The sequence below is a fragment of the Onychomys torridus genome, chromosome 11 (genome assembly GCF_903995425.1).
Source record: "Onychomys torridus chromosome 11, mOncTor1.1, whole genome shotgun sequence".
NCBI classification, from domain to species: Eukaryota; Metazoa; Chordata; class Mammalia; order Rodentia; family Cricetidae; genus Onychomys; species Onychomys torridus.
Window position 1 is genome coordinate 6,195,828 of NC_050453.1, and position 25,657 is coordinate 6,221,484.

The 25,657-nt window shown below is 41.9% G+C and overlaps 1 protein-coding gene across 2 annotated transcripts in view; it reads left to right on the forward strand.

Moving 5' to 3' along the window:
* Kcnk2 (potassium two pore domain channel subfamily K member 2) overlaps positions 1-25,657 on the forward strand; it is a 197,104-nt gene that overhangs the window by 27,940 nt on the left and 143,507 nt on the right. The gene's annotated exons all lie outside the window — the stretch shown is intronic.

Genomic DNA, 25,657 nt, shown 5'->3' on the forward strand with positions numbered 1-25,657 from the left:
TAAACTGGCTGACTGGTACACCCTGAGGACCTTTGTGTCTCTGCCTTGCTAGTACTGGGTTTGTAAGCTCTGGCTGGCACACCTGATTTTCCATGTGTTTTGGTGAGCTGAACTCAGGTTCTTGTGCTTGTGGCAAGCCCCTTCCTGACTGAGACATTGTACTGATCTTAGACTGATTTCTTCAAATATATGTTAAACAGCCCTCTTTTCATTATTTCCTCTTATTTAAATCTTTGCTAGACTCTGTCAACAGTATTACTAGCTGAGCTTAAATCTTTTGGTGTATGGGAAAATTAGGCATTAAGAGTTTAGTTATGTAACAGTTAATGTTATACTAATGCAATGACTGTAGTAATGCAGTTGTTAAGAAGGTGCACTATTTCTATGTTAGTTTTAATAATTTATGTTATTCATGGAATTTATCAGTTCTATCTATATCATTAAACTTATTGACATAACTTCTTAAAAATATACCCTTGCTATATTTTATTACTTGTAGAATCTAAAGTGATCTCTTCTATTACTGATAATGGCCATTTTTTTCTTTTGTCTGCCTGTCTACCTGTCTAACTCAAGGTTCTAAAAGTTAACTGCGTGCTCAAGGGTGTAGATTTTTCTTCTTCTAAGATGCTCTCAGTTTCCCATTTCCTTATGTTCCCTCAACATGGTGGGACTCTATCTGTTCATCTCCTTGGACCTTCTAGGAGACCTTGTCTCCCTGCAGCAACATTACACACCTGCTGTCCACACTTGGGATCCAAGTGTCTTGGAAGCCAGTCTTTTCTAGACTCCTTCTCATTTAATTCCTTGCCCTGGGGTTGACAATGCTGTCCTCTGAGTTTGGGGACAGCAGGGATTGGAGGTTCACAGTCTCATTTTTGTCCCCTCTACATGCCTTGACCGCTGCCGCATCAGTCATGGGCCCTCAGATGGATAGTTGCAGTAAGAGCAGAACATGGATGCAAGTCCCAGCAGTAAGGAGACAACTCTTTCCATGTCAGGACTCAAATTTTATTCTTTTTACTTTATAATATTGCAGAAAAGCTTTGGAATTATTTAATCTATTACATCTCATTTGTCTCCAGTAATTTGCAAAGAGACATAAAAACCAAATCAATTGACTGGATCTCTAATACAAGGGACCCTAGACTTAAAGCAGTGGTTGCTGGCAACAGTTACCAGTCCAAAGGTAGGATGACCATCTGAAGTCGTCTTCTCATCATGACCCCTTTAAAACGATCACTGAAAATGATGAGAAACATTTATTCCCCCACATCTGCTTCCTCTTCCTCTTCTTTCTCTCCTCTTCAAGGGGATTATTATGGGAATAATATCTAGAGATGCTTTATCAATATGCTATGATCATTCACCAGCATCTTTTGTTGTTGCCATGGGAACAATTATGCTTTCAAGAGAAATGAGTAAGACTTCAGTTAGGGTAGAAATTGGGTTGGGCAGATAATGCTGATGAAATAAAAAGATGCAGGATGTTTGTACCTGAAGGAGAATGAGACATAAATCAGCAATTAAGTGTTTTGTCTTACTACTGTCTGTGAGGACACAACATCTAATCTGGACTTGTTTGTGTGAGCTGCTAACACACTGAAGCCAACAAGAGTGTCATTTTTGTGTCCTGATTGGTCTTTAATCTTTCTTAATCACATCAGATTTCTCACTCCCCTGATTCTAACCTGAAGATACTCATGTTTAACAAATTAGCAAAATGACCAGGCTGCAGCCCCTCCAAAAAATATAGGCAGTTTCATCTTCCAGATGCTCATCACAGGCTATGCTGGGTTTTACATCAGTTCCATGAATTTTGGGAGATTGCATTGTTCAAGGTTTCCAAGGAGAGGGCTGTACTGTAGGGCATCATGTCATGCCCCCAAGGTGCTGTGCTACTCAGTTCTGCAAGAATGACCAAATTCTCAGAAAGGAGAAAAAGCACATCTCATCTCAAGGAGAAAAAGCACATCAGCCTGTAGTTGCTTTGACTCAACGCTTTGGACCTGTGGTAGCATCAGGATATGTATGCAGGTTGGAGGAGGTCTGTTCATCTCATGATTGATTTAAGGAGGGAGAGAGGGGGAAAGAGAGGAAAGGTGAGAGAGAGAGAGAGAGAGAGAGAGAGAGAGAGAGAGAGAGAGAGAGAGATATTGATTGACCAACCAGCAGAAGGCCAATAGTCCTTCATCTACGATGTCCTTTTTATCTGGGCCTCGACCCGAAGATGCTGCCTACATTTGGGGTGGGTCTTTCCACATACATTGACGCAGTCAAGACAATTCTTCAATGGATGCTCACTGGTCAGGTGACTCTAAGTATCTCTAAGTTGACATTTAAAACCAACCATCACAGAATATTTGATGAAGTGGCTGATATGTTGAATTAATTAATTGATTAATCAATTACCATGGGTTGTCAAACTCGGAAAATAAAAAAAATAATAAACCTTGAAAACCTTGAAAGAGGAAGACTACAAACACATGCAATTTGTTGGAGAGATGCAAAAATTAGGCGGTAATTTCAGGTCCCAATTAGTTGTAGTGATGTTGTGTTACTTGATATCTGGGCAAGGTGTGTGTGTGTGTGTGTGTGTGTGTGTGTGTGTGTGTGTGTGTATTTACATTTATGTTTCTTGTGAATTGACAGGAATTTCTGTTGTATGGGTATGCATGTGGTGTGCATGTTATCCCGTGTGTGGGCACGTATACATTTACTTGTGTATGTATAGGTGTGGACATATGCACACAGAAGCAAGTCATTGACAGCAGGTATCTCCTTTGACCTCTCTCCAGTTTGTATATAAACAGTGTCTCTCTGCTTCTGGAATTTCCTGTCTCTGCATCCCTCATGCTGGGAATACAGGTGTTCTGCCATACTCACCCAGCTTTGATGTGTGTCTCAAGGACCCACATCTGAACTCCAGTCCTTACAAGCCACACAGTTTAACTGCTGAGCCATCTCCCCAGGATCAAGAATTTCTTTTTAAAAGATGACATTGAATACATTTGGAATCTGGTAAACATGGAGGTAGTAACTTTATTATTTTTTTTAAATCAGTAAAACAGCTTTACTGGTCTCTTACAAACCCTTGTGCTGGACTGGATGTACTATCTGGCTTGGCTTTTGTATCATTATTAGTTCCCATGTGGGATGCTGGAGGGATCTGATCTCTCTTCTGAACAATACAATTTTCTGTTGCAACCTAAACTTCGAAGATGAAGTTCCTGCTGTTGTTTGTGAGAAGATGGCCTTGAGAGGAACCCAAGATACAGACTTGCAAAGGACCTGTCTCCAATGCTTCCTAAGTGAGTATTAAAACAGCTCAAATTACCCATTCTTTTTCCTTTCTTGGGTTAGTGGACAGTACCTGAAAGTTCTGTCCTTGGACCCTTTCTGAAAAAAAACCTCATTTTTGATCTTATATAGTTTGGCCCTGAATAAAAGGCAAAATAGTGTCCTTGGGTATTTGCTCTGAATGATCTGTGTGTTTGCAATAGTTCTGGGCTCTTACCTATGAATGAGAACTTTTCTTTTGTTGCCCCATTGTGTCCTGGTGAGTGAGTGCTGCTGTAAGAGTGCTGGTGTGTGCATGCTGTGGATTCATCTCCTGGTGAACAGTCGATTGTAGTAATCACTCGGTTGAAGGACTTGCTACTAACAGAACATGGACATTCATTATACTGTGAAAGCAACTCTAGAATGCACCTCTGGAATTCTACAGCTTTCTCTGGAATGGAAATATATATTTAGTAATTTAAGCAATCATGGAGAAGCCTTGTCTATTATGAATTGGTTATAATAGAAGGGTAATTCTCCCAGATTCAATTCTCTAACTCCAGTTCCAGGGAATCCGACACACATGCAGACACCAATGCACATTAAAAAAATTAAAAAATATTTAAGAAGTTATTAGACAGTGTTTAAATGCACTGGCTGTTCTTCCAGAGGACCTGGGTTCAATTCTGTAACTCCAGTGCCAGGGAATCTGGTATCTTCACACTGACACACATGCAGACAAAACACCAATGCACATAAAAATTAAAAAGAAATATTTAAAAATTAAGAGGAGTAATTCACAAATATTAAGCTATGCCCCTACTTGTCAATCCAGATCACAGCCAGGAAAATGGAGCCCAATGGAGCTTTCCTCTGCAGTGCCTATAAATGTCTGTCAACAAATGCTGATGGCATGAGAAATGTAGTTTGAGAACTAGAAAAGCTTTTCATTTTGTAGATATGAGTCAAGGCATAAAAATAAGCATCTAATGGGGCTGGAGAGATAGCCTGGCAATGAAGAGCACTTGCTACTCTTGCAGAGGACCTGAATTCCGTCCCCAGCACCCACACAGCAGTGCAGAATGGTCTGTAACTCCAGTTACAGGAGCTTAGGTGCCCTCTTCTGGCCCCATGGGATCTAGGTGCACATGTGGTACATTTATATACATGCAGGCAAACACCCATACACAGGAAATACAAATAAATAAATCTTTCTTAAAAAAGAGCATGTGTCATAGAAAAAAAAATCTTTAAAGAGTGAAATATAGATACTATAAATTCATGCATTTAAATTTTAATACAATCTCAGTTTAACATTTCCAGGTGTTATGTGAATGTATAAGAATATGGAGCAAGGAGAGACTTTATTTTCTGATATAAATCAATCATCTGATGCTTACGGTTCCTACTTTGAACCTCATGAGCAAATGGTTTTGTGTAGCATAGTGAAGAAAAGGCTGCCGTCTGGATAAAGAAATACAGGTCTTGTTAAACGTGACCATAGTCAAAGGCTTAGACAAGATTTTTGCATCTTTTAAAGTCTGGATCAATTTTCTAAAGATCAGGCATGATGTCCTGTTTTATATTATAACATTTAGAAACATATACCTTGTGAAGTAAAATTAAGGTGGTGATATTTACATAAGACACATTTGTAAATTTTAGAACATTTAAGGAGCTTCAAAGTAGCCAATTTCCTCACTGAATTTTCACAAGTGCTTGGTTTTGGTTGGCCCCCTCCACCTCCCCCTCTCCCTGGCTCCCTCCTCCTCCCACTCACAAGCCTTCTATTTGTCCCCTATGTCTCAGTCCCTGAAATGTTTCCTCTCTCCACTTTATGTCACTTGCGCTCCATGGCCCACTCCACCTTCCTTTCACCCTATCATAGACACCTTTCTAGTTTCCCTCTTTCTACACATTTAGGCAAAATATGGTTTTGGCTTTATCATATGCCGGAAATCCAAGTATTAATATTCTAGTCTGCACCACTCAGCTCCCTACATAGACACCAAAAGCACATTTGGGGTGGTTGACTCTTGCGCAGGCTGATTTGCACACCCACAATTGTCTCTGGTTCTGCCCAGGATAGGAAGGCACTAACCACGAATTATCATAACAGGGAGGAGGACAGGCAGTTCAGAGTCAAGGTAGCCCATGCATCTTCCTGTAAATGTCAATGATACTGAAACCGTAAAAACCAGGGGAAGACACAGATATCACCTGGCAGGGGAAACTTCCTGCACCATCAGAGAGGGGCTTTTGACTTTTTCCAAAAGTCAACCAAGAGCTATTCTCAGTATGTTGTACTTGAAGATTTTCTTTTTCTAGTATGTTCTTCTCAAATAGTTCATTCTTAATTGTCTGTACCAAACATCACATACTTCCAAAAGTACAACATCCTTGAAAACATGTCTTTAAATCACAAATTTGAATGTGGAACAGAGAATTCAAATGTGAGATCACTAATTTGAAAGTAGTGAACATAAAATTAAATTTGATTTAAACTGTATTGGATAAAATGTTTATTTAAGCTCACCATGTAGCCATCTTAATTTATTATTAATCTAAAACACACGAGGACTCTGAGCATTGGCCTTGAATAATAAGTTCATATAATTTCAGAAATAGCTACAACACTGACCATTTGTTTTTATTATATATATATATATATATATATATATATATATATATACATACATATATATATATACACATACATACATACATATATATATATACATATATATATATGATATTTTGATCGTATATATGTTCTGTGCCATGTGTGTGCCTGATGCCTTTGGAAGCCAGAAGAGGGGATCAGATCCCCTGAAACTAGAATTAAAGATGGTTACCAGCTGCCATGTAGGTGCTGTAAACTAAACTTGGGTTCTCTGCAAAAGCAGCCAGTGTTTTTAACCTCTGAGCCATCTCTCATCCCCAAGAACTTTGTCTCTTAAATTCTTGAACATTGGTAGTACCTAAGACTTGTTCATATACCTAAGATTCAACGGTATATAGGTGTGTACCACTGTCACCTGGGTGTTTGAGATCTTGCAGTTATTATCTATGATCAGATCACTTTATATTCTCTCAGTGTTTTGGTTTCAGAGATAGAAGGGCATGTATTAATTCCTTATGAATATAAAATGAGTGGGCTGGGTAGATGGCTCAGTGGATAAGATTGCTTGCTGCATGAAGACTTGAGTTTTTTTTTCTCTCCTTTTTAAAAATTTATTGTATTTGTGTTTTAATTTTACACATGAGCCATGGGTTCCCCTGTCCTCCCCCCTCCCGCTCCTGCTCCCACCTTCCCCCTAGCTCCTTCCCTCCATTCCCATCTCCTCCAGGGCCAAGATTCCCCTGGGGATTCATTTAAACCTGGTGGATTTAGTACAGTCAGATCCAGTCCCCTCCTTCCAGGCTGAGCAAAGTGTCCCTGTGTAAGCCCAAGGTTCCAAACAGCCAGCTCATGCACTAAGGACAGGTCTGGGTCCCACTGCCTGGGTGCCTCCCAAACAGTTCAAACTATTCAATTGTCTCACTTATCCAGAGGGCTTGTTCCAGCTGGGGACTCCACAGCCTTTGGTTCATAATTCATGTGCTTCCATTTGTTTGGCTATTTGTCCCTGTGCTTTTCCAATCTTGGTCTCAACAATTCACACTCTTACAGTCCCTCCTCTTTCTTGACAATTGGACTCCTGGAGCTCTCTGGAGGATCTCTGCATCCACTTCCATCAATTATTGGATGAGAGTTCCAGCACGACCATTAGGGTGTTTGGCTATCTGATCACCAGACTAGGTCAGATCAGGCTTTCTCTCGACCATTGCCAGCAGTCTATAGAGGATGTATAATTGTGGATTTCTGGGGACCTCTCCAGCACTCTGCCTATTCCTGTTCTCATGTGGTCATCATTTATCATGGTCTGTTATTCCTCATTCTCCCTTTCTGTTCTTGATCCAGCTGGGATCTCCTGCTCCCCTAAGCTTTCTTTCCCTTGAACCTTGCCCTTCATTACTCCCACTGTCATCCAGGTTGTTCATGTAGATCTTATCCATTTCTCTGTCATTGGGTGATCCCTGTGTCTTTCCTAGGGTCCCGTTTTCTAGTTAGCCTCCCTGGAGTTGTGTAGCAGTCTAGTCATCTTTGTTTTACATCTAGTATCCTCCTATGAGTGAGTACATACCATGTTCATCCTTCTGTGTCTTGGTTACCTCACTCAGGATGATTTTTTCTAGATTCATCCATTTGCCTGCAAACCTCATGATGTCATTGTTTTTCTCTGCTGAGTAGTACTTCATTGTGTAAATGTACCATATTTTCTTTATCCATTCTTCAGTTGAAGGGCATCTAGGTTGTTTCCAGGTTCTGGCTATTACAAACAATGCTGATAATAAAAACATAGCTGAGCAAATGCCCTTGTGGTATGATTAGGATACATGATCAACTAAAAAAAATCAGTAGCCCTCCTATACAATAGACAAACAGGCTAAGACGGAAATCAGAGATACATCACCCTTTACAATAGCCACAAATGATATAAAATAACTTGGGGTTACTCTAACTAAGCATGTGAAGGACCTATATGACAAGAACTTTAAGTCCCTGAAAAAAGAAATTGAAGAAGATGTCAGAAAATGGAAAGATCTCCCATGCTCCTGGATAGGTAGGATTAACACAGAAAAATGGCGATCTTACCAAAATCAGTCTACAGATTCAATGCAATCCCCATCAAATTACCAACACAATTCTTCACAGACCTGGAAAGAATAATACTCAACTTCATATGGAAAAACAAAAAACCCAGGATAGCCAAAAGAATCCTGTACAATAAAACAACCTCTGGAGGCATCACAATCCCCCACCTGAAGACTTGAGTTTTAATCACCAGTATCAACCTAAAACATCTGGGTATGGCTGTACGTGCCTATATTCCAGGACTGAGTGGGATGTTTTGGGAGCCAGGGAGTGGAGACAGGTCAGTTTCCAGGAGCTTGCCAGCAGAGTCTGAATGACAAGCTTTAGGCTAAGTGAGAGACCCTGTCCGAAGGGAAAAAGGCAGTGCATGACAGAGGCATGATCCACAGGCATGCTTACACATGCACATGGAACGCACATATACATATACCCACCAAACAAAGCCTTATTTAAAAAACTATCAAGTTAACATTGTACTGTTACTTAATTTTAAACAAAATACAATAAAGCATCCTCAAAGCATTGTTCATGTTGGCAGTTGAATTCTTAGGAGCTTGAGTGGGGTGCAGAAGACAGGGACACACTCTTGGTGTGTGTCCTGGGTGAAGAACTTTCCATTTATTGTGTGAAAGTGAAATATTTGATGTGTTTTCCTAAGAACCTACCTGAGTTCAGTCTCCAGAATCCAGGGAAAGACATAGTAGAAAGAACTATGACCCCAGTTCTGGGGAGACAGAGACAGGAAGGACACTTGGGAGTCAATAACCAGCCAGTCTGGTCTAGTTGATGAGCTCTATGCCAAAGACCTTGCCTCAAAGGAGGTGGGTAGTGTTTCAGAGGAAAATACTTGATGCTGTCCTCTTGTCTGCATATGTACATGTGCATATGGTCACATACACACTCATACCTGCACACATGTGCACCTGCAGCCACATACACAACTGTATCTATTATTAGTGTTACCAGAAACTATGAATAATGATGAAATTCTAGTTTAATGATCTTCCCAAAGTTCATTTAGAGAATGAAAAATGGATTAAAACAATAATATGATAGTTACCTGTGTTAACGTATGAGAAATCTGTTAACAAGTAGTATCCATACCATGTTTTCAAGTCAGGGGATGCTGGAGGGGAATTTCATGTCATTGTGGAAACAGGAATCAAGTTCAATTGCTGGAAATAGATTACCATCCCAGAGACTTAACTGCCCATCAGGGGAAGAAGAGGAGCACACATGACTGAACTGTTGTAACACATGTAACACCTCATGCTGTCCAGTGAGCACCCATGGTTTCTTACTTGCCAAGCCACTGCTGATGTTACACCTGCCCCCTTCAATCCCCATCCATATTCATGACATCATTGGATTAAGCCCCATGCTTGAGGCAACTACAAGCTAGAGGTTGGAATACTGTTCAGGGAATGAAGTTAGGACATGTCTATGGTAGCTAATCTTGACTCTCAACTGTATCTGATTGAGAAATGCCTGAATATTAGGGATGCATACCTCTGGGCATTTCTGGAGAGGATTCATTGAAGAGGTAAAGCCTGTGTTGAATGTGGGTGCCAAGAGCCCACAGGCAGGAGTCAGAATGGAATGGGGGGAAGAAGCTGCTTTGGTATAGAATCTCTCTGTCTTTCTCTGTCTCTCTGTCTCTCGCTGTCTCTCTGTCTCTGTCTCTGTCTCTGTCTCTCTCCCTCTCTCTCTCTCTTTCTCTTTCTCCTCTCCTATCCCTCTCTGCTTGCTGGCTTCTATGAGGAGACAGACTGAAATGTTCAGAACCATGAGCCCTCACTTAGGTTGCTCTCTCGAGGAGAGGGAAGGCTGACACAATGCATGTTAAGCAGAGAAGAGTTGTGAGAAAATCTGTCATTCTAAAATTGTCCTTGCTTTTACTTTTGGCTCATTGTAACCTTTATTTGAATTATACCTGGGGGTGAGTTTGGGAGATGCAAGAAGATCTTGTAAGTGCATAGAATCCTTGTTGGGCAGTTGGCAAAATCTCCAAATACATAGGAACTGGGTTGGTGGTCAGAGCAGACCTACACCATCTTGTCTGTGTAGAATCCATGGGATACCAATGGGAAACAAACTCCTTTCCTTGCACAGCCTATGGTTATGTGCTAAGAGTTGTGATTTTTGCACAGTGGACTGGTTTTACATCTTGTTCTGCCACTGAACACTCCCCCCCACATCATGGTCCATAGGGTCTACTCCCTATTTGTCATAACGCAAAATTTCAAATTAATCAAGGCAAAGCTGGATAGAGGGACCAGGAAGGAGCAGTCTGCACAAAGTAGAACAGAGAAGAGGGGGTGGAAGGCTGGAGAAGGGAAGCCCAGAGGGAGGCGAGGAGAGAAGGGAGGTGAGCCCGAGGGCGAGTGGGGGAGGGTGATGGAGCCATGGTGGACAGGTGGAAACAGGAGCTCAGGAAGCAGACAAGCTTGTTCTCACATCTTGGCTCTGGTCCTTCCTGGCCTGGCCTGGGCAAGCTGCTTCATCTCTCCAACCCCACAGCTCCCTACTGAGAAAGCTAATCATAGCTTTGGCCCTAGAAAGTTGTAAGATAGTAGTCAGACTGTAAACACCAGGTTAGTATTCAATAAATGGTCAATATAATCAGAGCATTCTAGCAAAGGACCAGCACTGCTAAAACACTTGGGCTGAGACAGCCTCCCTGTACACCAGTGAAAGAGACAAGATAGACTGAAAAGCAGTGGGGATTTAATAGACATACTGGAAAGGTGAACTCATAAAGGAGCCAGTGAATACTGATACGAGATCTAGGTATAAAGTAGAAGAACTGGGGTGAGTGACCAGAGCTGCCCATAACCACACAGTTCTTGTCAGCACGTGCTCTGTCCCGTCGCCGTGTTGAAACGTGGTGCAATGAGTCATTAGCCCCTATACCCTCCCAGGGGACCACTCTGGCTCACGTAATAGGAACCACTCCAGGCTGCTGCCTCTCCATCATGGATAGTTGGATTCATCTTGGGGTAGTCTGTCTTGGCCACCAGGCCATGCTGTTCCTAGAATCCAAGGTGACCACAGGTTTAGGACGATGATTCTTTGTCTTTAAGCTTTAAAGAGGGAGGGGGGATCAGAGAGGTTAAGGCTCACCATATCCTTAGGCAGACACACCTCATGGATCAACATGCTTATGTGCAGAGTCAAAGTAGGAGTTTGACCCCCCAACCCCAGAGCAGACAGAAGTGCCAGGCATCCAACCTGCTTTTGGTTTTCTTGTTGCCCAAATGAAGAGGCAGTGCTTTCAGCAGAACCCACTTCTAAGGATTTATGCCACTAGCAAAGAGGGCAATGAGGAAGATGATGATGGTATTGATAAGGGTAAATATATAAAGATAACTGTCATAGTTTTTAGCTTGACACAAACCTAGACACACTTTGGAAGAGAGAGTCTTGATTGAGGAATTGCCACCATCATATTTGTGGGGCATTTTATTAATTGCTACTTGATATTGAAGGGCCTAGACCACTGTGGGCAGTGCCATCCCTAGGCAAGCAAGACTGGGATGTACAAGAAAGCATAAGACAAGACAAACCCATGAGCAACATTCCTCCATGGTCTCTGCTTTAGTTTCTGCCTCCAGGTTCCTCTTGAGTTCCTGCCTTGGTTGTCCTCAGTGATTCACTGTAACTTGTAAGTCAAATAAAATGTTTCTTCCCAGGTTGGTTTTGGTTAGGTTTTTGTTTTTTTTTTTTAAATCACAACAACAGATCTCAAACTAGGACAATGATGGTGAAAGTCTAAATTAAAATGGTTAAAGAAATAAAAGGAGATTGAGAAGAAACATGGGGCTGGGGGGTAGTAGAGTAGAATGTGGAGAATGAGGAAGGAAAGGGAGGGCTGGAGAGATGGCTTAGTGGTTAAGAACATGGGCCGCTCTTGCAGAAGACCTGGGTTCAATTTCCAGCACCCATATAGCAGCTCTTAACCATCTGAAAACCAGTTCCAGGAGATCCAGTGCCTCCATGAGTACAAGGCTCTCACATGGCACACATACATACATGCATACACATGAAACAAAAATTATAAAAAATATGTAATTTGTTCTTAAAGGCCGGAAATAGTTACCAAGAAACATTTGGACACCAAAGCCCCTTGACTGTGGCTTTACCCTCAGCCTCTTCTACAGTCCATTCCCTTCTCTTACCTGTGGCCACGCCCCTCCACCAGACAAGAATTTGCCATTCACCCACCTACTGTTTTGTCTGGGAGCTTTGTGGCATTTTCCTGATTCCTTCCCCCTTGCAGAAGGGGCAGCCGCACACTTGGGTCTTTTGTCAGTGGGAACTAAAGTTCATTGCAGACAAAACAGAACCGTCAGCTCTGAGAAGGGAAAGGGAGTAAGCCTACCCCACTCAAGTACAAGGTTCCTGATTCTTCTTTCCCACCCATCGATACGTTCTGTTCTCTTTACCTCCAAAACGTGCATCCAATTCTGCTTGTCACCTGCCTTTTTACTGCCACCTCAGTGTTTACTGACATTCCCATTTCTGCTTCCATTGTAGCCCCTTTGATTCTTTCTCCAGAGACAAAGTCACCATCCTCCCGGCCCCGCCCAGCAAACCTCTGCCACAGCCTCCCCATGGCACAGTGGACAAGACATTCCTCTTGCTCATAAAGCCCCGTATCCCCTCCCCACAGCCTAGCCTTTCCCTCCTCCTCTGCTTTTCTCTTGCAATCTGCCCTCCAGCCACACTGACTCTGTTTGCTTTTCTCCAAGTTCCTTGCACATCCAAGCTTTGTTCTTTCCCCCTTTAGGACCATTACTTTCTTTGTATGTCTGATGATTTTGATCTTTGCCTTGAGTGGTTTTAGATTAAAAGCTATGCTTGGAGGGGCTTCACATCACTATTCCATGTAAGAGTCACCCAACATCTTGGATCACACAGCATGTTCTTGTTTCTTTACACAGACATTTACACTCTGCGTGCAGGAGGAGTGTAGGTAAGTGTGCTTGTCTTTCCATCCCCAGACTGTAGTCTCCAGGGGGAGCAGAGATTTTACTCATACTATTCATAAAATTTTTTCTCATTGGTCAGAAATATGTCCAACATATAATAGGGACTCAGTAATTATTTCAGTGAATGCTGCTAAATAGATGATTCAAGCTCTGAAGACAGAATCTTCACCAGCATCATGTGATATATATATATATATATTCATGCACATAATATAGAAATAAAATTTTAAAAAAGATTGTTAAGTAAATACACAGTATCGGTTTTATTATGGCTGCAAAACTAGGTCATGAAACAGATTAGTGGCAGTAAGAGGCAGAAAGACTTGAGAGAGAAAAGACTTTCTGAGTCTTTGTAGCTCTCGCTGAATAGTTGGAAATGTCAGGTCTGGCCAAACCTCGTCATGGAAGTTAACTAACAGATAATCTGTGACAGAGAAAAAAAGATAAAGAGACAAATCCATAGTTTTTAGCTTGAGACAGAGGGAAGAGAGATGGAAGAGGGGGGCAGAGTGCCAGAGCTCTGTTCTCTCTGTTCTGAACTTCAGCTGATGGGTGGTACCCAAGGTGTGACACCTGCCTTCTCTGCAGCAAGTTCCCTCATACAGACAGGGTCAAGGCAGCATGGCAGCTGGGCTTGAGGCCTCCAACAACATTGACATGGAAGTCAGCATGGCCAGGCATTCAGTGTCTGAATTACCCCTAGAACTTCACCTCAGCTTCCTGTGACATGATCTCTTAGAAAGAGCCAGCTGGGCAGAGACCCTAGGAATCTACAGGAACAGCCAATAGAAGTAATCGGGCAGGGCCTGGGCTTAGCTCAACACAGAGAGGAGCATGGGAGAAATGACCAGAGAAGCCAAAAACACTTGCCAGCTGAGTGCTCCAGGATGCTCACACTTGAGTGCCATCATTAGTGGCAAACAGAGGAAGAGCCTGCCCCTGCAGGTCCTGTCTTCTACCAGTGCCAAGAGATGCTGCAAGCATCTCCTTCTCCTAGGTGCTATCTGAAGGGATCCAGGAAAGACAAGAATGAGAAACGAAGTGTAAATGTTTCCAAAGTACAGTTAACACCGAGGTGCCTGGTATGAATTAGCGGCTTAGACAGACGTTTAAATTCATTAGACTCAATTTCCTTAAAAATAAAAAGGTCTGTGTCATGTAGCAGGAGAGCTATGAGGAAGACCAGTTTTAGCCAGATTGTGAATCCTCTTCTATGGTGTTAAACAGAAAGACATTCTTTCCAACGCCTTGGGTATTAAATGAATCATAATTGCTGTCTCTAGAGAACATGAAATGAATTGTGCTAGCACTTGGGGCTGGGGACACAGCTCAGTGGTTAAGGTGCTGACTGCACAAATGTAAACGCTGAATGCACAGCGCGGGTACCCTTGACCTGAGCACTCCTGTGGGACATGGGAGGTAGGAAGGGGGATTCCTGCAGCTGAGCACAGCACAATAGACCCTAACTCAGATGAGGTGTGACTCAAGGTACTCTCCAATCTCTGCATTTGTGCCATGGCACACACATGCCCACACTCATACACATGGATGCTCAAACACGACACACACACACACACACACACACACACACACACACACACACACTTCAAATTCTAAATAGACTGTCTAGTTATAAAAGACATGGCCATTAGGAAAATTTGAATCCATCCCTGTGCATTAATAAAAGTAGATACTTCAAGAAACAGTACTAATGTATGTATAATACACAAAATGCATGTGCAGTATGACTTTGTGGCTCTAATAATAAACTTAGAACTTTGTCTGTGGAAATACTTTTGTTTATACATAAAACTTTGCGTGTTACCCAGCCAGTCAAGAAAAGGTAATATGTTGTCTAGATTACAAAATAATGGAATTTTACTGTGGTTAGATTTGTCATAACTACTAATTAAAATATCTCTATTGCATTTATTGGTTGAGTGAGATAAGCTCATGCCACAGCACACAAGTGAAAGCCACAGAATGGTCTAGAGTTGACTCTCTGACCTACTCTGTGGGTCCCAGGAATTGAACTCAGGTCCTCAGATGTGATATCTTTGCTGAGATATATCATTGTATCCATATCGCCCATGATCTGCCTCAGATAATATTACTTCTGCTGTCCCCCAAATATTTTTAAGCACTTGCTTTCAGCTCCCATGTAAAAGGATGGAAATGTGGCCTCCTTTAAAATGTGAAATTCGTTTTGTATTTTCTGAATTTTATGAACTTCAATTCTAGAATGTGCACAGCTCATTTTTCCAGATTGAGCTTATGCATACCTGTGGAAAGGTTTCGGCTCTTTTGCCTTTGTTTTTGTTCAGGAATAAAACACAGTGAATGTTTCTATATTTAAAAGTTAGATTTTTTAACCTTCAAACAAAGAATGCTTCTAATTGCTTTATTGATGTGAAGAGTTTGTGGTTCAAAAGTATTTCATACAGCTTTAAGAAAAAAAAAACAACAAAACAAAACTCCAAAACTGTAGTCTTATCCAATGTACGAATAGTTTTAGGGGGTAAAGCCAATCAATGCACCAGCACTCATACTTGGAGCCTTTCTATAAAAATATTTTAAAAGTTCCTGTGGCTCATAGAATAGATTTAAAAAGGAAGTGAGTTCCTTCAAAAATATTCCAGAGGTATGATTTTTCACTAATAAAAACAGTTGTCCTTGGAATAAGTTTTAATGACTAAAAATCAGCTGGAATTACTGTGGCTCAGGCTCTGGAGATGATGATTTGGGTGCTGGTCAAGGGGGATAAAGAAATGTTAGAAAGTGGGGACGTGGCTTGGTTGGTTAAAAAAAAAAAACTTGCACAAAGACCTGAATTTGGGTTCTCAGTATCCACAGAAAAAGCTGTGTGTCACCTCAGCACTGAGGAGGAGGACACTGGAGGATCCCTGGAGATTGCTGGCCAGTGCAGCCAGACCAGAGGGTTCCAGGTTTTCTGAAATATGCTTCTCAGTAAGGTAAAGAATGACCAAGGGACACCTGACTGGTCTGTGTATACATGCACTCACACATACATATACACCCCACATACATGTGCAAGCACACACACTTGCACCCTTGTGTGCAAACACACACACACACACACACACACACACACACACACACACACACACCAGTAGGAAATAGAAGAATTATTAGTGAATTTAATTTTTTTTTTATTTAAAAGGAACACATCTTGGGGTTGTAGACATTTTAATTAAACACTGACTTCATATAGATTATTAATAAATTATAACACAGTTTTTGAAGACCTAATAGTTCATGCCAACAGTCTTCCACACAGTGTGATAATAATAGTAATGTGCTCCCTTCACGAGCTGGCCAGTGCTTGGCTTTCATTAAATCCTATACAGGTCTCTGACAGAGTTAATTGCCTAAGTCTGTTCAAAAGGCCAAATTACTCTCTGGGAATAAAAACATTATGCTGGAGACCAGAGATGCAGATAAGCGTCTGGGCTTTAATTTAAAGAGAAGAGATGAGTTCTGTGCAGGAAACAAAGACAGTCAGTCTGAGTTTGAATGGTTACAACTGTTTTTTAAGTGTGCAATGCTGGATCAATTTAAACCCCTTACAATATGAATTAAAGCATTGTGAGCTCAGAAGACAGGCCTGGTGACATAGTAAGTCCCTGAGCCACTGTATAACACTGGGTGTGGACATGTAGGTGGCACACACTGGAGACACACATGGTGTCAGTCTCTGAGTTGGTAAAGCTGTCAGCTTGGTACACATAATAAATAGATATCATCCTACTATGCATTCATGAGAGTGGTGGACTAAAGTTTATCACCACATAAAGGAAGGTGCTTAGGCCATTGTGCAAAAAGTATCAAAGGTCAAAAGTTGACTCCCAAAACATTTTCATGTTTTATCTCCAATTCATATTCATCTTTTAAATAATTATCACAATGCTCATTTCTAGATTTATTAAGTTATTTTTTGTAATTATGTGTATGTGTGCGCACACATATACATGCTTATGTCTGTGTGAGTGCAGTTGCCTACAGAAGCCAGAAGAGGGTGTCAGATCCCCCGAGCTAGAGGGGGCACTTGTGAGGCCCAAAGGCAGGTCGTCTGCAAGAAAGCAGTATGTATTCTTTGGGGTGGGGCGGGATTTCAAGACAGGGTTTCTCTGTGTAGCTTTGTGCCTTTCCTGGAACTCGCTTTGGAGACCAGGCTGGCCATGAACTCACAGAGATCCGCCTGGCTCTGCCCCCAACTGCTGGGATTAAAGACGTGTGCCACCACTGCCCAGCACAGTATGTATTCTTAACTGCTGTGATTTCCTGCCCCCGCCCCTCCCTGCTCCACACTCTCACCCACTCCTCACAGTTCTGTGTGTGTGTGTGTGTGTGTGTGTGTGTGTGTGTGTGTGTGTGTGTGTGTGTGTCTCGGCTGGCGGTCAGAAGGTTAAAGCTAAGAAGTGAAACATAAAAGGTTCTGACTATAAAGGAGGATACACATACTCATTTAAAAAGACAAATTGGGCAGGTGGCTCTGTAGAGATAGCACTTGCCACACAGCATGATGACCAGAGTCCAGAAAACCCAGGCAAAGGCTGGGTAGGCGTGGCAGCCACTGTAGTCCCAGGACTTGGGAGGAAGAGACAGGATCCACAGGGCAAGCTGTCTCTCTACTCTAGCTGAAACCAGCAAGCTCCGGATTCAGAGAGAGGTCCTACCTCAGTGAAACGTGGAGCACAATTTGGAGGACCCCAGTGTCAGCATTGGCTCTTCAAATGCATACACGTGTGTGAGCAGTCTCCATCTTCCACAGGTGAACTTACACAGATTCACACATGCATGCATGTGTGTGCACACACCACAGGTACATGGGCGTGCAGTAAAGAAAAAAGAACAATGCCATGTAGACCAAAGTCAGAATAAAAGCAGATGAAGTTGGTGGTAGGTGGAGTCCAGCAAATTCCTGACCAAAGAAGAGAGATGGGCTATGAGAGGTAGAGCAGGAGGGAGGTTTGAAAGTGGTGAGGTGTACTCAGATAGATGTGGGTCAGGACCGGAGCAGAGCTTAGGGAGGGGCCTGAAGTATCAGCGAGCTACTGCTAGGGGAACAGTATGTTATTTATTACGAGGCTGGAAACACTGGTCATGTGACAGTGAGATAGACTGTGATGCTCAGGAAGTCTTCAAGTCAAGGCTTTCTTGCTAGTAGCTTCCGTTTTCTCCTAAAGCTGTGTAAAGCCACCTAGATGCTATTATCAGATTCATAGTCTGACTGCAGCAGGGAGAAAACAGATGTGGTAGAGACAAGGGGTCAGTCAGGGGCTCCTGCAGGAATCTGGGTGAAAAATGATAAGGTCACCTTGCCTCCTCAGCCCACCTGCATCTCCATGGCTGCCTATTCAGATAATACTTCTACATCCTCTGCTGAAGGCCTCCTCCAGATGCACCTGTGCTGTGTGAAAGAAACAGCCACCACCAGGAAACCTTTTGCATCAGCTGGAAGAGTGGTGCATGGGCCTGTGTACTTTCCAGGGGCTGGAAAATAGCTGAGAAAGACAAGGTGTGGTTTGCTAGCTGGCTCCTCCCAGAGGAAGTGCCATAACCGTGGGAGCCGATTGTTAGAACCCCAGAGACGGGAAGCCAAGTGGACATGGAGAAAGAATACGAAGAGACAGTGCAGGTAGAGACGCTTCCCTTCACGGTATCTTCAAAGGAGACTCCAAAGTTCACAGCTGGTTGGTTGTGTAAATGTCAGGCAGGGGCAGTAGGCGCTAGAGTGTCTGCGAAGGTTTGATGGATGGATTTGCTTCAGTAGAGGTTTAAAGCATGAAAAGTGATTTGATGTGTGTATGGGGGGCAAGTGGCTGGCATGCATGGCAAGACTGAGGAAAGTATCAATCCTTGGTGAAATATTTTGGCCTTTTCCGTTTGTGATTGACTTAAGCCATATAGATTAATCTGTGGTCATAGACTGAGACTTAGAGGAGCAACAGGAACCATTCAAACTAAAATATCATTCTTACCTGATTGAGATGATCCTGGGCTGATTTTACATTTGTAAAGGCTTATATGCCGTGAAGAGCTGCTGCAGTCAAGGTATGTGTATGTGCACATGGGTACATGTGCATGTATATGGTGCAAGTGTGTGTATATGTGTGCATGTGTGAATAGAAGCATGTGTCTATGAGTGTGTTTGTGAGTATGCATGTGTGACTGTGTATGTGTATCTATCTATGTATGTGTGTGCGAGTGTGCATATGTGTGTATACTCAATTTGTAGCTAACCAATGACAATAGGTGACTGACTCTCACATGGTTCAGAAACATGAAACTGTTGAAGGCCGGGGCAGAGGGTATTGGATGCATCACCTTGGAGCTGAGGCTGCAGAATCCACGTCTAGAACACTGTTTGCTTCCACTGATTGCAGCAGGTTTGGACTTGTTCATGAATCCCTGAGGAGTCAGCACTCAAGCACAGACCTGCTCTAGAGTGAGAGGCAGAAACTCAGTAGTCCCCAACCAGCTGTGTCACAGCTGGAACCTGGTGGGGAAGAAAAGGTCAGTACCACACAAGAGGACAGACTTCATGGTCTTGAGATAGAGCTACTGAGCTTCACACTCAAGGCCATGCTCCTTGGAGGGCAGTGCTGTTCAATAGTCAAGTCCTGGGACCCCCATCTTGTATAATGACATCATTTGTATTTAAATTCCTCTGTACCTTCAGATGTATAGCATTTCCTCTTCCCGCTCATACCCCTGAAGCACCTCTTTATTTCTGGTTTCTGTGAGATGTTAAGTTTCAAACAACATGATGGCTAATCTTGAATTGATAACTTGATTGGATTAAGAAACATCCCCCTCTGCCGGGCAGTGGTGGCACACGCCTTTAATCCCAGCACTCGGGAGGCAGAGCCAGGCGATCTCTGTGAGTTAGAGGCCAGCCTGATCTACAGATCGAGATCCAGGACAGGCACCAAAACTACATAGAGAAACTAGGTCTTGAAAAACAAAACAAAAAACAAACAAACAAAAAAGAAACATCCTGAAGATTGATAATGTACACTCCTGCATGTGTCTGATGGGGTTTCCAGGCCCTTAGATATAAGAGCTGCAGTAAGATTAACCCCTTCATGGAGTCACTTTATTGGCTTTATTGGGATGTGTAGAAAGGGAGAGATGGGGCCTATCAGAATAAAATAGGTATTTGGGGCATGTCTTTGGGGCTGCACCTTGCCTTGGTTTCTACCTGTTTTCACCATTCTCTGTTTCCTGCCTATGTGAGATAAAGAAGGTCTTTGTGTCCCTCTCCAACCACCATGGTATTCTGCCTCTCATGGGCCCAGAAACCTGGAGCCAAGTAACCACAGAAGAACCCTTCGAAACTATGGTCCACACGGAGACTTCCTCCTTAAGTTGTTCGGGCATTTATTCACAGAGATAACAAAAGTAATTAATAAGGACAGACAAGGTTATTATTTAGTCTGAGGAGTCATTAGAAAATAAAAATGATACAGGATGTAAAGTTTAGGTATTCTAACATACTACTTATTTAAAGGAGATTTAAATTGGGTAATTAGGAGTTACATAATTGGAGTGTTGTTTTCTTGCTCCCACACACTTTACTATTTCCAGCAAGTATTTACATTTTTTTTTTTCTGTAAAGAGAACTTTCAAAACATGTCATGGATTTTTATGAGCAGCTCTAACCTGTAGAAGTCCTAAGGTAGATTCTTACTCCCTGAATGGTTTCCATTCATTGTTCTCCCGCTTTAAGCTTGGGTCCTGTTACATTGGAATCTTCAAGCCCACACACTTGTAACCCAGAGGTACAGAAGAACTTGCCCTTTCATTCAGTTATTTCAAAGACCCTTTGATTCATCTTTATCTTTAGCTACATTTTTGGGAAGAGAAAAGAAAATCAAGAAAGGAACATCACATAAACCAAGTAATATAAAATATCATCATTGAATTCTTTAAGATCTTAGAGCCAATATTACTTTCTTCATAGTGACCATCTAGTTACTTAGTAGAAGTAAATTATGGCTTGGTGGGTTTTGTTTGTTTGTTTGTCAACTTGACACAAGCTACAGTCATCTGGACAGAGGAACCTCAAGTGAGAACGTCCTTTGATCAGATTCCCTGAAGAGAAGTCTGGAGTACATTTTCTTGACCAATGATTGATGTGGAGGGACCTGTCCCTCTGTGGGTAGTTTCTCCACTGAGCAGGTGGTCCTAAGTTCTATAAGAAAGCAGGCAGAGCCTGCCATGTGAAGCAAGTTAGTACACAGTACCCCTCCATGGCCTCTGTGCCAGTTCTTGTCTCAAGGCTCCTGCACTGTTTGAGTTCCCACCCATCCCTCAGTGGTGGAGTGTGACCTGAGAGCTGTGAGCTGAAACAAACCCTTTCCTTCCTATGTTGCTTTTGGTCATGGTGTCTCATCACAGCAGTAGAACCCCCAACTAAGACATTTGATAATTTTTTTAAATTTCACATTAAATGTGTATTAATCACCCAGGAGCAAAATAGTAAAAGGAAATTTGTCTAGACAAGTGATTTTTGGAACTTGCTCATAAAATGAATTATCCAGCTTTCCTTTCTAAGCCACTATCTTGTCTTTATGTTGACAAAATCTGAACATGTTATTCCAGCCATCTTTGCGTGGTTCAGTCTGCTGTGAACAATGTCAATGCTTTTGCAAGAAAAGTTGAGGAAAAAAGAAGGGAGAATATCTCCTTGAAATTCTGAAAAGGATTCATCTACTTCTTCTTGCCAGTGCCTAGAGCAAGTATAGGTCTTGTTGACTCAGGGCTCCTTAAGATGAAATTCCATGGACCAGTATGGACAGCTCAAGCCCTTCTCTCATTGCCAGCTCTAAACCCAGGTCTCTGGCTTCTGTAGAGAAGTTAGTCTAGAGAGCTCACCAATAGGACCTGATAGCATGTGTTCAGAGACCCTTGGTCCCTCTCTTTGCTTTGTGTTCCTACAGATATACTTTATTTTTGTAACTTTAGGGCAAGTTATAGTGTGGGGATTGAATATGAAATGTTCCCCATAGGCTCATAGGTTTAAGACACTTAGTTCACAGTTGGTGGAGCTATTTGGGGAGGATATGGGAGGGACCATGTCACTCAAGAGATGAGGAAGGCACTTGCTGTTTTCTTTCTGCTTCCTGAGCACAGATTTGATAGGCTAGCTTCCTGCTCTTGTGGTCATGGCTTCCCTGGCTCCTATAGTGTCTTTTTGGCCATGATGGACTCTATCCTTCTGGAACTTCAAACTTAAAGGAACCTGTTTTCCAAGTTGCTTTCTGTCTGTATGTTTTATCACAATAATATAAAAGAAATTAATATAAGTAGCTTATAGAAAATAATTTTGCCTTAGTATTGAACAGGGGAAAGTGTATTGTTCTAAGAAAGTTCCATATTCTATAACATGGGTGAATCTTGCTGACATAATGAGACAGCAAGTTGAAGAGAATTCTTATATTAGAATGCAATTTATATAAATGTAAAAATACAACTCCATGAGAGGAGTGAGAAAGAAGAGAGGAGCAGGGGAACTGGGATGAACTGAGACTCTGGTTGCATTTTTTTCCTGCAAGTAAAACAAACAAACAAACAAACAACAAAACAACAACAACAAAGCAAAAACAAAGAAAATCTGAGACAAATCTGGAAAATGTCTGCAACTTTAAAATCCAAATTTATGATCACATTCTATTTCCTTTCTACTTCTGAAATATGTAACAACTAACAACTTGCAAAATTATGTGCTGTTTTCCAAATTTCATCCATGCTGCTTCAAACAACTGAACATTATTACTTTTGCATCTGAATAATATTCCATTGTGTCTGGTTGCCACATTTTTTCACCCATTGATTGATATCCAAGTCTTTGGAACTCTTAAAATAGTTGAGTTCATTTCAACAAGAATTAACTGAAAATTTATCACAAGTTAGACACTGAGGACAAAATGTGGGGTAACAAGGCCCCTAACCTAAGCAACTCTCTCTCCAGAAGGGAAGAGGGTGTTAACAGACCATCAGTGCATCAGGGTAGTGGCAGTCATGTTCTATATGATATTCTCTAAACAGAATAATTAAAGCCATGCTGATGTTTTCTAGAGGATTTTGAATAAATGTAAGCCAAATTAATGGCTAACATATCATAGTCATTGATTTAAAAACATAATTTTTAGGTGCTGGCAAGATGTCTGTTAGGTAAGGGTGCTTCCCTCTGAGTCTGATGACCTGAGTTTGGGTCTAAGAACCCACATGTTAGGAGGAAAGAACAGGCTCCCACAACTGTCCTCTGACCTCTGTATGTGTAACACACACACACACACACACACACACACACACACACACACACTTTTTAAATTTACTTTTATATTTAGTCTTTCAACTAACTGCAAACAAAGTAATTTTTAAAAACAGTCTTCCAAAATACAACTGGCTGATGTCCTGTGCCATTTATTTGAATAAAAAATGCACACCTTAGTAGACATTTCTTTCATGGTCCCTTCCAAATTCGTTTTTGGGTTTCATTATGTGTTTTTCATGGAAACTTAGAATGCTCAACTTTGTCGTGGCGGCTGTCTGATTTTGTGAGTTTATCATCCATTGCCTGAAGCATTAAAGATCATCCCATGTAAAAGAAACAATGGTTACATTTTTTATCAAATGCCTAAAATGTGCTCTGGGATATACTCAAGGCCTTCTGTGGTTGTATGAGTAAAAATGGCCCCCATAGGCTCATATATTTAAATGCTTAGTCATCAGGGTGTTGCACTACTTGAAAAGGATTAGGAAGTGTGGTCTTCTTGGGGGAAGTGTGTCACTTCCTGCTGCCTGTGGATCTTGATGTAGAACTCTCAGCAGCTTCTCCAGCTTCATGTCTGCTTGTGTGCTGCTATGCTCCCTGCCGTGATGATGATGGATCAAACCTTTGAAACTGTAAGCCAGCCCCAAGTAAATGCTTTCTTTTGTAAGAGTTGCTGTGGTCATGGTGTCTCTTCACAGCAATAGAACACTGACTCACAGTTTCTTAGCTCCAAATGCAATGTTCAGGTCCAGAGAGACCAGGAAAGCTAGCTGCCATTAAGATCAATGCTATCTGACAGTCAGTCAGTACATGAGCAGAATATAATGGCATATCCAAAAATGACAATCATGACTCTAGTGAAAAAAATCAAAACAAAAACAGGACAGTTAATTACCAAGAACATGAGGAGTCAGTTTGGAATCTGAGCAATGTGACACTGGCACCACTTCCTGAGAAAATATCAATGGAAAATGCCAAATAAATTTCTTTTTATTCCACCCAATTTTTATTCAAAGAAAAACCACCACAGAATTTAGCATTCCACTGCTGGAAATAAATATACAAAAACAGGAAGAAAAAGAAAAAGATTATGAAATTGTATTCATAGCTACTCTTAGTGGCTAACAGATTTCTACCAATTGTTAAAAATAGTTTGGTAAATATTTGACAACTGTGCATTAATTAAAATGAGCCCAGTGTGGTCCTGTGGTGACAGGGACAGGAGCAATCCCTGGTGAGCCTGTGCAGGAGACTAACACACTGCATCGGTCACAGTGATCCATGCATGGTGCACCTGCTGGCTTGGAGCCCACACCCCTCTCCATCTTTTCACATACATTGGTTCTCTTAGCAACAAGCAAACTATAGTTAGAAAAATTTTATTTTAACTAAACTCCACTTGTGGAAAATATTTTTACCTATGTCCAGAGGACGACTTTCATAGGAAAAAAATAAAGAGACCATTTGCCCAAGCCAGAGGATGGCAAGCAGCTATGACCAATAAGGGGAATGAAGACAAGCTGAACACAGTGTAAGGGGCATCTCAGAGAGCTACGGCTCATTCCCTGGGGCACACAGCCAAGAGAAACTTGACTAAGTGCATGGTAGATGGTAGGGTGGCCATTTCTAGGTCAGTTATGTCAGGTCCTGGGAGCCCACTGCGGCCCACTCTCCCCCTTTCTGATAGTACTGACCCAACTCCCCTTCGCTGTCTCCTGGGAAGGACTTCATCCCAGGGAGTCTATGAAAGTCCCCAAGGAGGGGACTGCTTAATGGTCTTCTTTTCTCTGGAACAGGGATGAGTTTTGACTTTCTTCCTCCTTTTGGCTATCTGATTGCATCCCAACTGAAAATCCTCATTTGGCTCCTAAAAGGCAGCTTCCAAGTGTTTTCTGGAACCTTCTGGAACAGAAGTGGCCTCTTCCTTTCTGTTTCCCCTCTTGTCTCCAAAGCCTCTCTTCTTTCTTGGACCATGGCTGTCAACGACAGTGACAGCCATGGATAGTGATCCCCGAGTTCTTTCAGTCACTCTAGGAAACACATTTTCAAGTGTTTCCTCTCTGAGGTTGTGTTGACACACTGGAGATGACAGAATTTTCACCTCCCTTTCTCAGATGAGAAAACTAAGGCACAGGTGACAATTGTCTGTGTTGGGATTGAAATCTAAACATCTCACCACTGGGCTGTGCTGGTTCACGTGAATCTGTTATCACACTCCCTTGTGATAATGAAGACAATAGGAGAAACACATAGACACCCCATGTCTCAAAAGAAACACTTTAAATGTTTGTTGATGATAAACACAGTCATGATGGACTGTATCATTTGGACATTGTAAGAACTGATTTTTGCATATGTCTGGGGTAGTGGCTGATGTTATCA